The following is a 17,788-nucleotide window of genomic DNA, read 5'->3' on the forward strand; positions in this document are numbered from 1 at the left end:
AAGGAAGGAAGGAAGGAAGGAAGGAAGGAAGGAAGGAAGGAAGGAAGAGAGAAAGAAAGAAAAGAAAAGAAAAAAAGAGAGAAAGAGAAAGAAAGAAATGTGACAATGTGAAACATCTCATTGAAAAACAATTGACCTGGAAAATAGATCCAGAAGAGATAATTTAAAAATTGTTGGACTACCTGAAAGATGTTCTCAAAAAAAGAGCCTAGACATCATCTTTCAAAAATTATCAAGGAAAATTATACTGATATTCTAGAACCAAAGGGAAAAATAGAAATTGAAAGAATTCACCAATCACCCTACTGAAAGAGATCCCAAAATGAAAACTCCCAGGAATACTATAGCCTAATTCCAAACCTCCCAGATCAAGGAGAAAATATCGTAAGAAACCAGAAACAATTCAAGTATCATGGAGCCACAATCAAGGTAAGACAAATTTAGTAGCTTCTACATTAAAGGACTGGAGGGCTTGGAATATAATATTCTGGAGGGCAAAGGAGCTAGGATTACAATCAAAAATCATGAACCCAGCAAAACTAAGCATAATCCTTCAGGGAAAAATTGGCATTCAATGAAATAGAGGACTTTCAACCATTCTTGATGAAAAGACCAGAGCTGAATAAAAAATTTGACTTTCAAATACAAGACTCAAGAGAGTCATTAAAAGGTCAAACTATTTATATTCCTCCATGGGAAGATGATACTTATAACTTATAAGAACTTACTCATTATTAGGGCAAATAGATTGAGGGAGAACACTTTTGAGGAGGGACAGAATGAAAGGAGAGAGAGAGAGTAGAATAAACTGGGGGTAGGGAAGGGATCAGATAAAGAGAAATAAAGTTAGTAACTGTGAAAAAAATTTTTTGATGCAAGTTTCTCTTATCAAGGCCTCATTTCTTAAACATATAGAGAACTGATTAAAATTTATAAAAGTAAGAGCTATTCTCCAATTGATAAATGATTAAAAGATATGAACTGTTTTCAGATGAAGTAACCATATAGCCATATGAAAATATGCTCTAACTCACTATTGATTGGAGAAATGCAAATTAAAACAATTCTGAGGTACTGCATCATACCTAATTGATTGACTAATGGGACAGATAAGGAAAATGAAAAATGGTGGAGAAAGTGTCGGGGGGAAATAGAGCATTAATGCACTGTTAGTGGAGTTGGGAACTGATTCAACCATTCTGTAGAGCAATTTGAAAGTATACCCAAAGGGCTATAAAACCATCCATACCCTTTGACGTAGAAATATCACTACTAGGTCTGTATCCCAAAAGAGATAAAAAAGGAAAAGGACCTATATGTACAAAGATATTTGCAGCAGCTCTTTTTATGGTAGCAAAGAATTGGAAATTGAGAGGGATGCCTATCAATTGGGGAATAGCCGAACAAGTTGTGATTTGTGATTGTGGTGGAATACTGTTGTGCTATGGGAAATGATGAACAGGATGATCTCAGAAAAGCCTGAAGAGACTTGCATGAGATGACACAAAGTGAAATGTACTGTGTACAAAGTAACAGCAGTATTGTAAGATGATCAGCTGTAAATGACTTAGCTATTCTCAGCAATACAGTGATCCAAGACAACTCTGAAGGACTTATGATAAAAAATGTTATCCATCCCCAAAGAAGTGGTGTCTGAGTATATATTGAATCATACTTTTTTTACTTTCTTTATTTTTCTTGAGGGTTTTTTTGCCTATGTTTTCTTTCACTACATGACTTTTATGGAAATGTTTTGCATAACTACACATGTATAACCTATATTGAATTACTTGCCTTCTCAATGAGGGGGGAGGAGTGGGATGGGAGGAAAGGACAGAATTTGGAACTCAAAATTTTAAAAACAAATATTAAAATTGTTTTTACATATAACTGGGGAAAATAAAATACCAAATACAATTTTTTATAAGAGGATGTATACCCCATGTCTAAAGATGATCAAAATATAATGGTGAGAAAAAAATTGAGCTTCATAATCCATATTAGGTATGTTTTAATGCAGTTTCCTTAATACCAAAAACATCATTCAAAATTTAAATTGCATCAAATGACCCATGTCCAAAAGTCCTTCAAACAGCTTAGAGATTTTGGAAGCAAGTGGGTACAAAAAAAGATGTCTTAGTTTTCTGTGAAGAAGGAGTTTGAAAAGACATCATAAGACACTCTGGCATCACCATTTACTTTTCTTTTAATCAACTGACCTGTCCAATTATTCCACGTAATCCATGCCAAACTGGGCAAGAAGAAGAAAGATTATGTGTGTCTTACCTCAGAAGACAACCAAGACTACATCTACTCTACTGAAAGCTTGGTAGAGTACATCACTTGTCTCTCAGCAAACAATATGAAAGTCAACCAATCTAGCATAAATGGGAGAGGCTGTTGAAGAACCTTGATGGCACAGACACAACTACCCAAAGCATACCACAGCCTTGGTTTCAGAAGGATCCAGCCAGACTAACCCATAAATCAGCTTAGGGTATAACAAAATGAGTGCTGGACCTTGAAATCAGAAGATACCTAAGTTTGAACTCCACCTCTGATGTTTATGTGTTGTATGGATATGGGTAGGTCACTCTGTCTCTCTCTGGGATCTATCATTCCCTCATCCATAATAACTAGAGTACCTACCTTCCAGTGTCATTGAATGGATCAGATGAAAAAATGTTTATAGCCAGCTACAAACATAACATGATTCATGAACCATGGAAGAAGAGCTCTGCCCCAAAAAAAACCCCTCTCACTAATTTACTACAAGGTAAAACTTCAATCTTTTGGGTTGTCAGTGTTTACCAAATTTTCCTGTAGAATGCTGGTGTTCCTTACAATGTGAAAAAAAGGCTTTGTAAAAGAAAATTGGTATTAGCCATACTTTGTGAGAACTGTAAGAAGCTGCAGCAACCCTCACAGATGGCTTCACTACTGTGCTTGGCACGAGTACCTTCTGTTAATGTTGTTATAGGGAGGAACAAAAAATGGTTACCTACTTCTTGCTTTAAGTACACCAAAATCACCCCACTCTCATTCTATTCCCTAAACTAATTTTCCTCTTCTTCATCAGACTCAAGGAATCAATTGTCTACAAAGTAGGTATTGGGCACCTCTTACAGGACAGGAATTCTTAAATTACAGTAGGAGAGTCCACTGTCCTGGACTTGGAATGTGGGCCCATATGAGTATCTTGGTCATCTAAGATCACTCCATAGTCTCTGGTAAATTCTATATCAGAGAGAAAAGGAAAATGTAACCAGGACTCTGAGAGTCAAGCATAATTCTTCTGAGCCTGAAGAAGATAGAAAGGAATAGCAGGAGGTAAGTGGGAAGCAAGGTGGTAAAAGTTTTTAAAAAGGAGGAAGGGCAGCAGCAAGTACAAGAGGTGCACAATGGGTAAAGCATTGGGCCTAGAGTCAGGAAGACCTGAGTTCATAACTGACTGAAGACACTTACTAGATACTGATCCTGAGTAAGTCATTTAACTTCAGTTTCTTTATCTGTAAAATGGGCATAATAATAGCACTACATTCTACCATGGTTGTGAGGATCAAATGAGATAATAATTGTAAAGTGTTTAGCAAAGTGCCTAGCACATAGTAAGCACTATATAAGCGTTAATTATTATTATTATTATTATTATTAGTGTAACAATTGGATTAGATGTTTTCTGAGGCCTCTTCTGACTCTAAGATGCTTGGATTCTTTGTGTCCTTTGCGCCAAAGAGCTGTATCTCCCTACGCTGCAGCACCTCCGTGTTCTGTATCACTCTCTGGAATGTACTGTTACCAAATTCCCTTTTGTCTTAAGTATCTTCCTTTCATACTTTTCACTTTTTGGTACTCATAGGAATCTGAATTTCTCCCCAGTGGCTCTTCATCATTCACCATAATCTCCATGCTGGATGATTCCTCTCTCAAACCCTGTAACATCCAGAGCTGCCACTTTTCAGACCCCCACTCAGAAGCCTCTCCTCATTTGAGGTTCACCTCACCTATCATTCTGTCTGGATTCTTTTTTTCCTGGTAATCTAGCCTATAAGTTATTTTTCCTCTTTTCTCTAGGAGTTCACTACCTGGCTCACAGTCTTCACTACATTTCTTAGGATGAAGTAAGAGGGAGGAGCTAAGAACTCTTAACCTGCCACTTCATTAAAATGTCTACCTGATGGCTGAATCAGCAGCAGTAGCAGCAGCAGAGAAGAACTCCTTAAGAAGTAAAATGGGTCAAATGGAAAAGGAGGTACAAAATTTAATAGAAGAAGGCAATTCATTAAAAATTAGAATAGGGCAATTGGAAGCTAATGACTCAAGAGTCAGTCAAGCAAAATCAAAAGAATGAAAACATAAAAAGAAAATGCAAAATTCATCATTGGAAAAACAATATACTCAAGTATAGAAATTTAACTTGTCATATAGGCAGTAGAAGGGGAAAAGGAAAAGAAAAGGGAAGGGGGAGATAGACTGGAGGAAAGAAGCATTAATGGAAAAGGGAAGGAAAAGGAAGGGGGCTGATAGAAGGGAGGGCAAACTGAGGGAGGTGGGGGTCAAAAGCAAAACTCTAGTGAGGAAGGAAAGGGAGAAAAGGTGAAAGAAAAGCATAGACAGGGGAGGAGGGAATAGAATGGAGAGAAAGACACAGATAGGAGCTATAACTGTGACTGTGAATGGGATGAACTCTCCAATGAAATGGAAATGGATAGCAAAATGGATTAAAAACCATAATCCTACAATATGTTGTTTACAAGAAACACATTTGAAACAGAGGGATACATACAGATTAAAGATAAGAGGTTGGAATAGAATATATTATGCTTCAGCTGAAGTAGGAAAAAGCAGCGGTAGTAATCCTGATCTCAGACAAAGCAAAAGCAAAATTAGATCTTATTAAAGGACATAAGGAAGGAAATTGCACCACAGACAATTAAGTAATAGTATTACTAAATATATATGTGCCAAATGGTATAGCATCCAAATTCTTAGAGGAGAAGTTCAGGGAGTTACAGGAGGAAAGAGACAGCAAGAGTGTATTAGTGGGTGACCTCAACTTCCCCCTCTCTGAACTAGATAAATCTAACCACAAAATAAACAATAAAGAAGTTAAATAGGTGAATAGAATTTTAGAAAAGTTAGATAGGTAGACCTCTGGGGAAAACTGAATGGGGATAGAAAGGAATATACCTTTTTCTCGGTGGTACATGGCACATACACAAAAATTGACCATGTACTAGGGCATAAAAATCTCACAATCCAATGCAGAAAGGCAGAAACATTAAATGCATCCTTTTCAGATCATGATGCAATATGTAATAAAGGGCCATGGAAATATAGACTAAAATTAATTGGAAAATAATCTAATCCTAAAGAATGAATGGGTCAAACAACAAATCATAGAAACAATCAATAACTTCATTGAAGAGAATGACAATAATAAGACAACATACCAAAACTTATGGGATGCAGCAAAAGCAGTTCTTAGGGGAAGTTTTATATCTTTAAATCTTACATGAATAAAATAGAGAAAGAGGAGATCAATGAATTGGGCATGTGCCTAAAAAAACTAGGAGAAGAACAAATTAAAATCCCCAATTAAATACAAAATTAGAAATAATGAAAACTAAAGGAGATTAATAAAATTGAAATTAAGAAAACTATTGAATTAATAAATAATACTAAGAACTGGTTTTATGAAAAGAAACAATAAAATAGACAAACTTTTGGTCAGTTTAATTAAAAAAAGAAAGAAGAAAATGAAATGGGTGTATAAAAATGAAAAATGTAAAAAATGAAAATGGTGAATTCACCAACAATGAAGAGGAAATTAAAACAATAATTAAGAGCTATTTTGCCCAACTGTATGCCAATAAGTTTTATAGTGAAATGAATGAATATTTACAAAAATATAAATAACCCAGATTAATGGAAGAGGAAGTAAAATACTTAAATAACACCATTTCAGAAAAAAAAGAAATTGAACAAACCTGAACTCCCTAGGAAACAATCTCCAGGGCCAGATAGATTTACAAGAGAATTCTATCAAACATTTAAAGAATAAGTAATTCCAATACTATGTAGAGTATTTGGGAAAATATGTGAAGAAGCAGTCTTACCAAATTCTTTTCATGATACAAATATGGTGCTAATACCTAAACTGTGCAGAGTCAAAACAAAGAAAGAAAATTATAGATCAATTTCCCTAATGAATATAGATGCAAAAATTTTAAATAAAATATTATCAAAAAGATTACAGCAACTTATCACAAGAATAGAACACTATGAGCAGGTAAGATTTATACCAGGAATGCAAGGCTGGTTCAATATTAGGAAAACTATCAGCATAATTGATCATATCAACAACAAAATTAACAGAAACCACATGATTATCTCAATAGATGCAGAAAAAGCTTTTGACAAAATACAACACCCATTTCTATATACTAGAGAACATAGGAATAAGTGGAATCTTTCTTAAAATGATAAGTGGGATTTACCTAAAACCTTCAGCAATCATTATATGTAATGGGGTTAAGCTGGAAGCATTTCCAATAAGTTCAAGGGTGAAACAAGGATGTCCATTATCACCACTGTTGCTCAATATGGTACTAGAAATGTTATCTTTAGTAATAAGAGAAGAAAAAGAAATTGAAGGTATTAGAATAGGCAAAGAAGAAACAAAGCAATCACTCTTTGCAAATGATATGATAATATACTTAGAGAATCCTAGAGAATCAAGTAAAGAGCAACTTGAAATAATCAATAACTTTAGCAAAGTTGTAGGATATAAAATAAATCCACATAAATCATCAGTATTTCTATATATTACCAACAAAGCCCAACAGCAAGAGATAGAAAGAGAAATTCCATTTAAAGTTACTGTAGACATTATAAAATATTTAGGAGTCTATCTGCCAAAACAAACCCAGGAACTCTATGAACACAATTACAAAACACTTTTCACACAAATAAAGTCAGATCTAAATAATTGGAAAAAATATCAGTTGCTTATAGGTAGGTCGAGCTAATATAATAAAAATAACAATTCTACTTAAATTGATTTATTTATTCAGTGCCATACCAATCAAACTATCAAAAATATTTTATGGAGCTAGAAAAAATAATAACAAGATTCATGTAAAAGAACAAAAAGTCCAAAATATCATGGGAACTAATGAAAAGAAATGCTAGAGAAGGTGGCCTAGCCATTCCAGATCTTAAATTGTATTATAAAGCAATCATCAAAACTACTTAGTATTGACTAAGAAATAGAGGGGTGGATCAGTGGAATGGGTTAGGTACACAAGACACATTAGTCAATTACTATAGTAATCTACTGTTTGATAAACTCAAAGACTCCAGTTTCTGGGATAAGAACTCACTATTTGACAAAAACTGCTGGGAAAACTTGGAAAAGGCATGGCAGAAACTAGGCATAGACAAAAATCTTACACCTTATACCAAAATAAAGTAAAAATGAGTACATGATTTATATATAAAGGCTGATACTATAAGCAAACTGGGAGAGCAAGGAATAGTTTACCTGTCAGATATATGGAGAAAAGAATATTTATGACCAAACAAGATATAGAGAACATTATGTGATACAAAATGGATAACTTTGATTACACTAAATTTAAAAATGTTTGCACATAATTAATGCAACTAAGATTAGGAGGGAAGCAGAAAACTTGGAAAGAATTTTTACAATCAGTATCTCTGATAAGGGCCTCATTTCTAAAATATATAGAGAACTAAGTCAAATTTATAAGAATACAAATCATTCCCCAATTGATATATGGTCAAATGATATGAACAGAGAGTTTTCAGATGAAGAAATTAAAGCTATCTATAGCATATGAAAAAATGCTCTAAATCACTATCGATTAGAGAAATGCAAATCAAAACAGCTTTGAGGTACCACATCACACCTATCAGGTTGGCTAACATAACAAAACAGGAAAATGATACATATTGGAGAAGATGTGGGAAAATTGGAACATTAATACATTGTTGGTGGAGTTGTGAATTGATCCAACCATTTTTGGAGAGCAATTTGGAACTATGCTCAAAAGGCTATAAAAATGTGCATACCCTTTGACCTAGCAATAGCACTTCTAGGGCTGTATCCCAAAGAGATCATAAAAATGGGAAAAGGACCTACATGTACAAAAGTATTTGTAGAAGCTTTATATGTAGTGGCAAAGAATTGGAAATTAAGGGGATGCCCATCAATTGTGGAATGACTGAACAAGTTGTGGTATATGAATGTAATGGAATATTATTGTGCTATAAGAAATGATAAGGAAACGGACTTCAGAAAAACCTGGAAAGATTTGTATGGACTGATGCTGAGTGAGATGAGCAGAACCAAGACAATGTTGTGCACAGAAACAGCCACATTGTACAATGACTAACTTCGATAGACTTAACTCTTCTCAGCAATGCAAGGATCTAAGACATCTCCAAAGGTCTCATGATGGAAAATGCTATCCACATCCAGAGAAAGAACTACGGAATTGGAATGCAGATTGAAGCATACTATTTGTTCTTTTTTTTTTCTTTTGTTTTGTTTTGTTTCTTCTTTCTTGTGATTCCTTCTATTGATTTTAATTCTTCTTTACAACATGACTAATGTGAAAATATGTTTAATAGGGATGTATATGTAGAGTCTATATCAGATTGCATGCTGTCTTGGGGAGGCATGAAGGGAGGGAGAGAAAATTTAAAACTCAAAAGCTTATGGAAGTGAATGTTGAAAACTAAAAATAAACTAATAAAAAAAGAAAAAGACATTTGATAATCCTGAGCATCCATGGATCAAAACTAGGATCCACTCCAAAGAAACAAGGGAGTGGAGAAGAAAGATGAGAAAGGCATGAAGGACATAGTCTATCTGTTGAATGATTTTGCCCTGATTAGAGTTACTTCGAAAAAAGCTAACAGAACCCAGTGAGAAGTATAATACAGCAACATGAACAGGTCAGTTTCTGAGGAGTGAGAGACAGAAAAGGGTAGTTATCTCCGGAAGGGTGTTGGGGAGATGTATAATAATAGGCTGTCACATCCCCATCCATTTTACCTCTTTCAGAGCCTTATTTCAGGACCTACTGATGTTTCCTACTAGTCATGAGAGGGTGAATTTTCTTGTGTCAACACCCACTCATTTGCTTTCAAACAGGAGGTTGACGTGATCCTGGAGATTGGAGGCACTTGGGATGTCGTCACAGAATGTTCGTCATTCCTCTGAGCCCACAGTGTAATTGAACAGGAGCCTAATTGACTTATACATAACTGTGGGCAGGAAGGTCACTAATAGGAATAAATAGGTAACAATTTCCCTGCTCACTTTAAAGTTTATAATTATCCTTATTAGATTGTCTTAAACATATGTTAGTCATCCATACCATTTGAGTCTTGACAGAGCTATTTGCTTTTTCTGCAAATGTGTGGTTTTGACTTTTAAGTGGGCTTTACACAAAATGCTTTTAAAAATAAATGAAAATTTATTCTTGTTCTTCCACCAGAAAACAATGAAAAATATTGATTTCATCATCCTTAGCAGATACAAAAATGTCTTTAATATCTACTTACTATCTACCTCCTCATGCAGCACTCACTCTGGCACACTCATCACAGTGCCTAGCAGTGTGCTATGTATACAATAGGAATGCAAGTTGTGTCCTTCATTCTCAAAGAGGACCAAAATGACATCACTGTGCTAAAGTCAAATTACAGCGTGTCCAACTTGGCCAATCAGACCAATGTGAGCTCAGAATGTTCTACTACAGGTCGGGCACAAATAGTCTTTGTGAACATTTGGGGTGGATTCTCCAAATTTATGCATCTCACATTTTTTTTGAGCTACTTCTATTGTTTGCTCATAGAGCACAGCACCTTCTCTGATGAGTGCCCGTCATTCTGAGCAGTCCTGCGCCAGTGTCTCCCATGTCACACAATCAATTCCAAAGTTCTTAAGAGAGACTTTGAGAGTGTCCTTGTATTACTTCTTCTCACCACCACGTGAGTGCTTGCCTTGTGTGAGTTCTCCATAAAATAGTCTTTTTGGCAAGTATACATTTTGAACTCAAACAATGTGGCCAGCCCATCAGGGTTGGGCTCTTTGCAGTAGGGTTTGAATGCTTGGCAGTTTAATTCGAGAGAGGACCTCACTGTGTGGTATCTTGTCCTGCCAGGTGATCTTCAGAATCTTCCTAAGCCAATTCAAATGGAAGCAATTCAGTTTCCTGGCATGGTGCTGATATACTGTCCAGGTTTCAGGCACACAACAATGAGCTCAGCACAATGGCTCTGGAGACCTTCAGTTTGGTATTCTGTCTAATACTTTCTCTCCTATACTTTATTTCAGAGCCTCCCAAACACTGAGCTAGCTCTAGCAATACGTACATCAACCTCATTATTGATATGTGCATCCCTGGAAAGTACGCTACCAAGGTAAGTGAACTTATCCACAGCATTCAAGATCTCCATTTGCTGTAACCAAGACATACTTGTTGGATGACTGAGTCCAACTTTCACCTATACTGCCAATAATTAGTGAATTAATTCTGTCATTTTGTATATTTATCATCCCCACCCACCCCTCTCTGTTTATGTTCCTCCACTCTCCTCACTTGAAAGAGAATGGTTGATGCACACAGATAGACTTCTGTCTTAGGAAAATAATGATCTACACTTTCTTTGTGCATGCTGCCCATGAGCAGTGGTTGGGGGATGGGGTGGATAGAGCAGAAGAGAAGTGAGAAGGAACATAATCCAGAAGGAGATAGGTAAGTTAAATGGTTTTCTAATGCTGTAAAACTAGGCAAGAGTAATGTGAAGCCCACAGAACTCCTTTCAATTAAATTCAAGTGTTACTAAAGTCCTCTTCTGATGCTTCATTATGACATGGCGGTGATCCTGAAACTTTGGAGGCTATATAGCCAGATTGGTATAATGGCTGGAGCACTCATTGAGCCTGGAGTTAAGAAGACCTGAGGTCAAATCTGGCCTCAGATACTCACTAGCTGTTCACAGCTAGTAACTGGGCAAGTCACTCAGCCTCTGTCTGCCTAATTTTCCTCATATGTAAAATGGGGATAATAATAGCATCTATCTCTCAGCATTGTTGTGAGGATCAAATATGATAATATTGGTACAGCACAGCACAGTTCATGGCACAAAATAGGTACTTGTAATGCTTATTCCTTTATACATGTTCTGACAAGTCTAATCTGAGGTGAAAAGTAAGTACAGGCTTATTGATGGACCAGACTCAATGTCTATTATCTGAGGATCAAACCAGCTAAATTCAGATATATTCATCACCAGAAGTAGGGCTTCTAGGTGATTCTTTCCTCCACTTTATGAGGTTATGAATATATCTACTAAAGATATGGATGAGGGGCAGCTAGGTGGCACAGTAGATAGAGCACCAGCCCTGAAGTCAGGAGGACCTGGGCAAGTCACTTAACCCCAATTGCCTAAAAAAAAAAAAAAAAGACATGGATGAGATAATAGTCTCCATCTATGAAGGGGCATTCTCATGAATCAAGGAAATCACAGATTAAGTAAAATAAACAAGTGTTTATTGTACTTTCTATATGCAAGGCACTGTTCTGAGAAAGACAAAAACAGTCTCTGCTCTCAAGAAGCTCACAATTTAATGCAGGAGACAGCACTCAAACAGCTGTGTACAAACCAGAAAAATTGAGAACAATCGGAGGGAAGGAGGACTTGGAAAGACTTCTTATAGGAGGCAGGACTTTAAATGACACTTGAAGGAAACAAGAGAAGTCAAGAGGCAGAGATAAGGAAAGATGGGCACACAGAGACAGAGCTCTAGGCATGGGCCATTGTCAGTAAAAATTCATGGGGTTGAGAGATGGTGTATGTTCTGGGAGGAATAGCAAAGAGACTGGTGTCACTGGATTGTAGAGTGTGTGAAGGGGAGTAAGAAAAAAAGGAATATACATGAGAATTATATATATATATATATATATAAAATATATATACACACCCACACATATATTTAAAAAGGAATAGCAAGTTGTACATAATAGATTTATAGTTTCAAGTGCAATTATCTTTCTAACTACACTATGCTATGAAAATACTTGTTTTATTCCATAAATTAAAAATCAAATAAATAAAATTTAAAAAATAATAAAAATAAAAAGAATGGAAGGTTAGAAAAGGGGCAGATCGTGAAGATTTTGAAAGCCAAACAGGATTTCATATTTTGTCCTAGTGATAATAGTGAGCCACTGCAGTTTACAAAATTGGGGGTGACATGGTCAGTCCTGCACTTTGAAAATATCACTTTGATAACTTAGCAGAGGGTGGGTTGGGGAGGGGAGAGACTTGAGGCCCGGAGACCAACTAGAAGGCTACTTGCAATAGCTTTGTAAGCACTTACTTCATAGCCAGTACTGTGATGAAATCACAGAAAAATTCATTTAAGGCTTAGAAGTCACAGGATCTAACAGCTGCTTTTTATAGAGGAGGACACGGAAACCTAAGAAGTATTAAGTATACAGATTGCAATTAGTGGATGTGGAATTTGAACTCAGATCCTTCTCATTCCAAATCCAGTTCTCTTTCCATTGTACTATGTGAGTGCATCATGACTGTGGGGGTTACAAAAGGTGTATCAGGCATGGTCCCTGCTTTCAAGAAGCTTACACTTCAGAATGTTTCTGCTTCCATCAGTCAGTGGAAGGAGGAAGGAGGTCTATGAGGGTCCACTTTTACTCATTCAAAATCTTCCTTTCCCATCTTCCCATTCCCTGCACTCAGGTTGTAACCAGAGTAATCACCTCCTATTTCCTACTACTTGCTGCTGTTGTCACTATTATGTCCTGCATAGGCTCTGGTCTTAACTATGAAAACCCAGACTGAGCCTACCTTCAAATCATTGGTTGCAGCCTAAATCAGGAACCAGAGTGACTTCCCAGACTATGGTAGGGAATAGTGCCTACCATTGAAAGTAACTAAGAAAAGAGTTGTCTAACTGTGGTCTGTGTTGTTCCCTTTCCCTGGTTTCTTCTTGAAAGACTCTCAGAAGCTTCTAAGGTTCTTTACTCCTATACTCTAGGCAGAGTAAAATTGTGATTAACAAGAATGCTTAGCAAATAGGATATTCTGGTTAATGGATTCTAGAAAGTCAGAATGAAGCAGAAAAATCAATCTTTTTTTGGTTTCAACTTTTTCTTAATGTTTCCATCACTTTACGTGGCTTAGTCAAGTAAAGTATAACAATGGAATCATTCTTTGGCCATTGAGGACTTTGCCGAGCCTGAGAGTGATCCTCAATTCATTTCTTGACTGTTGAATGTACAAATGGTATAATAGATTGGTCTGAAGGTGTAATGATTCCAGAATATGCCTTGAAAGAGGGTTTTTGTTCACTTAAATCATTCATATGAGCTTAATCTCTCATAAAAGTGGAATAAAAACAGAATTCCGGTTTCATTCAATTCAATAAAAAATTCAATTCAACAAATATTATTAAGCACCTACTATGTACAAGAAGGCATGGGGCCTGCCTCTGGTGATCCAAATATATATAATTTTTATTTTAAAACCTCATTCTCTGTCCTCAAAATACTTAAATCTAGTAGGATAGATAGATAAAATGTTTATGCATAGCCAAACAGCATAAATTGCTTTATAAGTGAATAGAAGAGATACAGGTACAGTCAAGTGTTTGTGAAACATCTGTTTTTTCCAATTTGAGTATTTCCCAGAACTGCAAAGAATTCTTGTAGAATTGTATGCATCAGATATTGCTCCATTTCCAGTCATGTTTTAGTAGTGACTCAGAGGTGGAAAAGCAGCAATAAAATCTTTCAACTTTGTTTTAGCAGCAAATCAATACAATGACGCTCTAGGACAGACATGCTTGTTCAATATGTCTCTGTGACTCAAGAATCTCTCTTTATTCATTTAGATTTGGTAAATAAATCCTGAGATGATATATGCCTTTGATGTCCAATTTAAGTCATCCAGAGAGAGTAGGATCTACCCACAGCTGCCTTATTTTTAGTGACTATCATGTAAAAACAAACATCTCAGAAATGTCACCCACTTAATAGAGACATTTATTCTCTTATGTTGACATTGTATGGATTCCTGTGTCAATCGCTTGTGTTATTCTTGCCATCTAAATGGTTGAAAATGAGGAATTCAATATTAGTCTTTTTTTCTTAATCATTTAATTTGTTTAATTTTAGTTTTCAACATTCACTTCCACAAGATTTTGAGTTCCAAATTTCCTCCCCATCTTGCCCCTCCCCCCACCCCAAGAATCATGTGTTCTGAATACCCCTTCCCCTAATCTGCCCTCCCTTCTATCACCATCCCCTTCTCTTAATGCCTTCCCCTTCTGTTTTCCTGTAGGGCAGGATAGATTTCTATACTCTATTGCCTGTATATCTTATTTCCCAGTTGCATGGGGAAACAATTTTTAACATTTGTTTTTAAAACTTTGAATTTCAAATTTTCTCCTTTCTTCCTTCCCCACCCACCCTCATTGAGAGGGCAAACAACTTGATACAGGTTATACTTGTGTGGTCATGCGAAACACTTCCATAGTAGTCATGCTGTGGAAAACTATATTTCCCTTCATCCTATCCTGCCCCCCACTTATTCTATTCTCTTTTTTGCCCCTGTCCCTCCTCAGAAGTATTTGTTTCTGATTACCCTCTCCTCCAATCAGCCTTTCAATCTGTCACCCCCCCACTCTATTATCCCCTTCCCCCTATTTTCCTGTAGGATAAGATAGCTTTCCATACCTAACTGAGTATGTATGTTATTCCTTCCTTAAGCCAAATCTGATGAGAATAAGATTCACTCATTCCCTCTCACCTTCCCCCATTTCTCCTCCACTATAAAAGCCTTTTCTTGTCTCTTTTATGTGAGATAATTTACCCCATTCTACTTCTCCTTTTCTCCTTCTCCCAGTATAATCCTCTCTCACCCCTAATTTTATTCTCCAGATATTACCCCTTCATCTTCAACTCACCCTGTGCCCTCTAACTATCAATCTATCTATACATATAATATTTCCTCTCTAACTACCCTAATATTGACAAAAGTCCCATGAGTTACAAATATCATCTTTCCATGTAGGAATTTAAACAGTTCAACCTTAATAAGTCCCTTACGATTTCTCTTTCTTGTTTACTTCTTCATGCTTCTCTGGAGTCTTGTATTTGAAAGTCAAATTTTCTATTCAACTCTGGTCTTTTCATCAAGAATGCCTAAAAGTCCTCTATTTCACTGAATGAACATTTTTCCCCCTGCAGGATTGTACTCAGTTTTGCTGGGTAGGTGATTCTTGGTTGTAATCCAATCTCCTTTGCTCTCCGGAATATGATATTCCATACCCTGCGGTCCCTTAATGTAGAAGCAGCTAAATCTTGTGTTATCCTGATTGTGTTTCCACAATACTTGAATTGTTTCTTTCTGGCTGCTTGTAATATTTTCTCCTTGACCTGGGAAGTCTGAAATTTGGCTACAATATTCCTAGGAGTTTTCCTTTGGGGATCTCTTTCAGGAGGAGATCGGTGGATTCTTTCCATTTCTATTTTGCCCTCTGGTTCTAAAATATCAGGCCAGTTTTCCTGGAAAATTTCTTGAAAGGTGATGTCTAGGCTCTTTTTTGGATCCTGGCTTTCAGAGAGTCCAATCATTTTTAAATTCTCTCTCCTGGATCTATTTTCCAGGTCAGTTGTTTTTCCAATGAGATATTTCACATTGTTTTCCAATTTTCATTCTTTTGGATTTGTTTTACAGTGTCTGGATTTCTCATAAAGTCACTGGCTTCCAATTGCTCTATTCTAATTTTTGAGGAAGTATTTTCTTCAGTAATCTTTTGGACTTCCTTTTCCATTTGGTCAATTTTGCTTTTTAGGGCATTCTTCTCCTCATTGGCTTTTTGGACCTCTTTTGCCATTTGGGTTAGGCCATTTTTTAAGTTTATTTTCTTTAGTATTTTTTGGGTCTCCTTTAGCAAGCTGTTGAGTTGTTTTTCATGATTTTCTTGCATTACTCTCAGTTTTTTCTCTACTTCTCTTACTTGCTTTTCAAAATCCCTTTTGAGCTCTTCCAAGGCCTGGGACTGATTCATATTTTTCTTGGAGGCTTTGGATGTAGGAGCTTTAGTTTTGTTGTCTTCTTCTGGTTGTATGTTTTGATCTTCTTTGCCACCAAAGTAAGATAATATAGTCTGACTCTTTTTGCCCTGCTTACTCATAATCCCAGCCAATTACTTGAGTTTTAAACTCTTTGTTAAGGTAAAAGTCTGTTTCCAATGTGAAGAGTGTATTATCCCAAGCTTCGGGGGTTTGCACAGCTGTTTTCGGGGTGCTTCTAGGGACCTGGAAATTTTCAGTTCTTCCAAGGTGGTATGATAAGGGGCGAGGTGTTTCCTCTCCACAGCCACAAGCTATACCGCACCAGCATTCCTCCTAGCCCCAGGACCACCCCTCAGAACTGTGACCCAGATCCAAGCACCAGTAAAGCAAGGATTCCTGCCTCAGCACTGGCAAAGAGATCCTTGTAATCCCTCTCTGATCAGCCACTCAATTCCCCCTCAGTCTGTGAGCCAGAAACTCAGGAAACAGTCGCTGCCCCGAGGGCACGCTCAGGACTTGTGGCTGAGACTTAGCTCCTCTCTCACCACAGTCACAGACTTTTCCCACTGATCTTCCACATTGTCTTTGGTGTTCCTGGGTTGAGGAGTCTGGAAACCACCACAGCTGCCCGCAATTCAGTCCTCTGAGGCCTGCTCCAGGGTCACTGTGGCCTGCGCACCCATGCCGCACTGCGCTCCTCTTCCAGCCCAGCGTGATATACCTTTCTGATCAACCATCCAGGCTGTCTTTGGCTGGAAATTTGTTTCACTTTATCTTTTTGTGGGTTCTGCTGCTTTAGAATTTGTTTAGAGCCATTTTTTTAGGTATTTGGAGGGCTTTGGGAGAGAGCTCAAGACAGTCACTGCTTTCCCTCTGCCATCTTGGCTCCGCTCCCTGGGGACCGTCAGTTGTTTTTCCAATGAGATATTTCACATTGTCTTCTATTTTTTCATTCTTTTGGTTTTGTTTTACACTTTTTTGATTTCTCATGAAGTTATTAACTTCCATTTGCTCCATTCCAATTTTTAAGGAAGTATTTTCTTCAATGAGCTTTTGGATTTCCTTTTCCATTTGACCAATTCTGCTTTTTAAGGCATTCTTCTCCTCCTTGGTTTTTTGGGCCTCTTTTGTCATTTGGGTTAGTCTGTTTTTTAAGGTGTTATTTTCTTCAGTATTTTTTGGGGGGGTCTCCTTTAGCAAGCTGTTGATTAGTTTTTCATGATTTTCTTGCAACACTCTCATTTCTCTTCCCAGTTTTTTCTCTACTTTCTTACTTGCTTCTCAAAATCCTTTTTGAGTTCTTCCATGGCCTAGAACTGATTAATATTTTTCTTGCAGGCTTTGGATGTAGGAGCTTTGACTTTGTTGTCTTCTTCTAGTTGTATGTTTTGATCTTCTTTGTCACCAAAGAAAGATTCTATCATCTGACTTTTTTGTGCAGTTTGCTCATGTTCCCAGCCAATTACTTGAGTTTTAAATTCTTTGTTAAGGTAGGGGTCTGCTTCCCGTGTGAAGAATGTACTGTCCCAATGTTGGGGGTTTGTGCAACTGTTTTCAGAGATACTTCTAGGCACCTATAAATTTTCAGTCATTCCAAGGTGGTATGATCAAGCGTGAGGTGTTTACTCCTTTCCAGGCCTGTGCTC

This window comes from Vombatus ursinus, unplaced genomic scaffold (genome assembly GCF_900497805.2).
Source record: "Vombatus ursinus unplaced genomic scaffold, bare-nosed wombat genome assembly UNPS02005659.1, whole genome shotgun sequence".
Classification (NCBI taxonomy): Eukaryota; Metazoa; Chordata; class Mammalia; order Diprotodontia; family Vombatidae; genus Vombatus; species Vombatus ursinus.